General features: G+C 39.6%; 1 long non-coding RNA gene across 1 annotated transcript; it reads left to right on the top strand.

Annotated features, from left to right (window-relative positions):
* The first annotated feature begins 2,104 nt into the window (after positions 1-2,104).
* On the top strand, positions 2,105-3,711 carry LOC130735359 (uncharacterized). Its single transcript, XR_009018410.1, has 3 exons — positions 2,105-2,124; positions 2,497-2,561; positions 3,343-3,711. It is a non-coding gene; the product is annotated as an uncharacterized LOC130735359 (long non-coding RNA).
* The last annotated feature ends 691 nt before the right edge of the window (positions 3,712-4,402 follow it).

Genomic DNA, 4,402 nt, shown 5'->3' with positions numbered 1-4,402 from the left:
ACTAGCTAAATACTGAATCAGCCTTGATTCAGTCCTCTCAAGATCCGACCAACCTTGGTCTCGTGATGAACTTTACAATATGATGTAAAAGGTTTCGGGTTTACAATGAGTGCTTCTAACAAGCGAATAGTAAACTCATATGTTTAAGAACAGTGAAGAAATGATGCTAAGAGAATGGTTCGTTTGTGTTGAATATTTTCAGCAAAGTTTCTTCGCCTCTTTCTTCTTTCTTCAGCCTTTATATACTCCAAGACTTGTGATGTAGCCGTTGCTAGGGTTTTATCCGTTGCAGTGGCAATTCTGTAATATCAGACTGCTAGGCTGTACAAGGTAGGTGGCGGACAGACTGAGACTTGTACGACGTTGTACTGTGATAGAGACCTGTCCTTTCACCAGTTGACTTGTGATGAGGGAGCTTCAGATGAACGTTGATGAAGCTTCTGATCATCGTCAGATTGAAGCTTGGATTCTTCTGACCATGCAACTTCTGCTACTGAACGAGTTCCTCAGAACTTCTGATCATCAGAGCTAGAATAGCTTGGGTCTTCAGAACCAACTTCTTGTAAGTCCTCAGAACTTGAGTCTTCTGCTTCTGGACCGTTCCACTGGAACATCTGGTCTTCAGAACTTCTGACTTGAGTTCTTCAGAACTTCTTGAGAGCTTCCATCTTCAGAGCTTCTGAAGTATTTGCCACTGTTCAGAACGAACATGATAGATTAAATAGCTCTCTTTTTAGTAACCCTTGGTTCTTCTTCTTCTGAACGAATAGGCTTGGGTCAGATTCAGAACCTGTTTGTCACAACTCAAAAAGACAAACGTTAGGGTACCACAATTGTTCATCATCACAAACCTTAATTGTAATCATCAAAACATAGAGATGCAACCACTGATCAAATCTTGATCTTACAAAGACTGAATCCATTGGAAGAAAGAAGTATGGGTTAGTCATTGTAGATGACTACAGCAGGTGGACATGGGTAAAGTTCCTAAGACACAAAGATGAAACACACACTTTGTTTACCAACTTCATTACTGTAAGACCCGGTTTTAGGGCATACTATTTTAATAATAATATTCTGTGAATTGCTTGTGTTATATGTGATATTATGCCTTTTAAAAGGGTGATTAATCGATAGAAGCAATATTAAGTCCTAGAAACCTCTAGACTTTAATGAGCGCGACGATACGAGCATTTTGACTATAATATTGCTAGGGTTCGGCGACGGCGACTTTTAGGTCAAAATCGACCCGATAGCAGCGATGAGTTGGCAAATCGAGTCGACGAGGACGATTTCGTGGGCCGCACCTTATGGGGAGGTGCTTGGAATGATTTTAAGAATATTCTAGGAGAGAATATTCCATGGTTTTATTTTTGAAGGTTTTATTTAAATAAAATGGGGTTTTATTTAAATAAAATGCATTTAAATAATTTTAACCTATGGTTTAATATCAAAATTAATTCTGAAAATATTTTTGAGGCATCATGGAGCTGGTGCACGAATTGTTGGAGCCAAAAATTATTGATGAGGATTTTTGATTTTAAAATTGAAGTTTTGGGTGCATTTAGGAGGGAAATGGTGCATTTAATGCATTAATTATTTTGGGGTTTTTATTTAAATTATTATTTTAAAAATTTTTTGGTAGAAATCTGAGCATGGAGAGTGTGTGGTCGGCCAAGACTTGTGGAGGAAGGAAAAAGAAGACTTTTGCAAAAATTTCCTTTTCTAGCTAGGTTTCATGATGGAGAGAAATTAGAGATTTGATTCTTTGACTTTCTAATTGATGTGGGATTGATTTCTAAATTTTTAAAACTTTAAGGGATCTCTCCAAATCTGATTGGAAACCCTTGTGATTCAGATTTAATTATTTTAAATAATTATGGATTTAAATGCTAATTTTTCTAGGGTTTAATTAGGAAATAAACCTAAATTTAGGGCTAAATGTGGGGAGCTAGGAAAGCTCTAGAAACCCTGGGTTGGGCTGAAGAAAGGGGAGGCCATGGGCCTCACTTGGAGAGGAAGAAAAGCAATTAATGCTTTGCTCTCACCTCTCACTATAAATAGAGAGCTCCTCCCTCTCATTTTCTTCACATCAAGCTCATTTGCTCTCTTCTCTCCTTAGATGTGAGCTTCTCCTCCCTCTCTTGTCTTTCTTTATTTTTATTGCTTTAGTTTCTAAGCCTTGAGCAAGGCCATTCTCAATATGCTCTGTGGTTGCAGCTTAAGCTGATCTGCCAAAAATCAGAAGAGAATGATCTTGATCGAGTTGCTTAGGAATATTTATGATTTTGGGGGTTTTTCTTAAGAAATTCATGATGTTCTTATAACGTTCTTATGATCTTCAAACAATTATTTTAGAAAAGTGGTTTTGATCTTATGAAAGAGAAAGTTTGATTTTTCGAGGTTTTTAAGAAAGTATTTTTGAAACGACGGGGAAGGGATATATTATCGCTAACCGACTACTAATTCGTACCGTTACTCTGTCCACATGACTAGGAGGTTCGGAGCGAGCGTGACCCCGCCAAATCCAAAGTCCTAGGACGTGTTCTGCTGTGACTAAGGTAAGGGCACTTCGGCCTCGGCCTAGATAAATTGTTTGTGATTGTGATTGTTAGCAAGCATGATGCTAGGACTATTGATGATGTATGTGCTAGATATGCTATATGATGATGCAATAAATGCTAGCTAGTGTTATTATGAACATGCCTATATGCCTAGGGTGTTAGCTATATTTATTGCTATGCATGCAAGTTATTATGCGATGATATGCTGTTCATAAGAGATGAACGTGATGGGCTTAGGGCCTAGTGATGATGACTGACTTGCATGGCATGCATTTGTGGGCCAAGTGACCTGGACTGGGCTTGGTTGGCCATGGCTGGTGACCTGGACTGGGCTAGTCAGTGGTGACGTTCAGGGGATGGACCTGAACAAAGGACGAACGTGAAACGGCAGTGCGTTGGAGAGGTCCAACCCCGATCATCAAGCTGTTGGGCAGTGTTGGAGGTGTCCAACCCCGATCGTGGAGTTGTGTTCGTCCTGCCTTTCCATGAGGGATTGACTTATGGATATCCAAAGCGTCTTCATGCATGTGCACGAGCATTGACTAACAATAAACTATGAGATAGTTCCCTATACTTGTGAAACTTAGAATTATGAGATAGTTCCCTATACTTGTGAACCTTAGAACTTAATATAGTTCCCATATTTGTGAATGGTAGCATAGTGAAGAACTCGTGATTGATAGGGTAGTATACCCTACTTATGATGTGTGTGTGTTAGAAGTTGACCGTTGCTTGTTTGCTTGTTTGTTGTTTGTTGTTTGGGGTGCTTAACGCCTAGACAACAAGCATGCGTGTGATCAGTCGAGATGCGACCCTATCTCTGCTTGATGTGGACGACGGCAAGGCTCGAGACATCGACTGCGCGACTTATAGTTCAGCTATGGGATTGACGAGAGCAGAGGATGCGAGACGATATGATGCGAGCGCCGGAGGAGGCCTTGGAGGTCACGCGACCTATAAGTCGGGTATTGAGGGTGATAGTTGAGTCTGTACTTGGGGGTTGGCTGAGTTTGTTTATAGGGTTCGAACCTAACCTAGAGACCTTCTTGTGGTGTTGGCTTGGGGGCGGTCGAACACTAGTTTAATCATTATGTTGTAATTTGAAAGAATCATTGTACGCTTCCGAAGCTTTTATTAATAAAATGAATTATTCAGCCTATTTCTCAGGTTACAACTTTTTATTTGTAAGCAATGTTATTGAAAAGTTTTATTCCAACGAAAATTTATACACGTTTTTGGAAAAAGGTTACTAAAGTGACCCTCGAGAAATCGGGGCGTTACAATTACCCTAGTTCAGAAGGAGTTTCAATCTTCTGTGATTACTGTCAGAAGTGACCATGGTGGAGAATTTGAGAACAAAGCTTTTGAAGAATTATTCGACTCCCAAGGAATCTCTCATAACTTCTCCTGTCCTCGTACTCCTCAACAAAATGGAGTAGTTGAAAGAAAGAATAGAACTCTTCAGGAGATGGCTCGCACCATGATGCAAGAATCAAGTATGGCCAAGCACTTCTGGGCAGAAGCAATCAACACTGCATGCTACATCCAGAACAGAATTTCCATTAGACCAATTCTGGAGAAAACTCCTTATGAGCTATGCAAAGGAAGACAACCTGACATCTCTTACTTCCATCCTTTTGGAAGCTATTGCTACATGCTCAACACCAAGGAGCAATTGGGTAAATTCGATTCTAAAGCTTTAAAATGTTATTTTCTTGGTTATTCTGAAAGATCTAAAGGTTTTAGAATTTATAATATTATTCATCAAACTGTTGAGGAATCTATCCAAATTAGATTTGATGATAAGCTTGGCTCAGAAAAGTCAAAGCTGTTTGAAA

This window comes from Lotus japonicus, chromosome 2 (genome assembly GCF_012489685.1).
Source record: "Lotus japonicus ecotype B-129 chromosome 2, LjGifu_v1.2".
NCBI classification, from domain to species: Eukaryota; Viridiplantae; Streptophyta; class Magnoliopsida; order Fabales; family Fabaceae; genus Lotus; species Lotus japonicus.
Note: the sequence above shows the minus strand (reverse complement) of the source record. Positions and strands in the feature narration are given on the sequence as shown.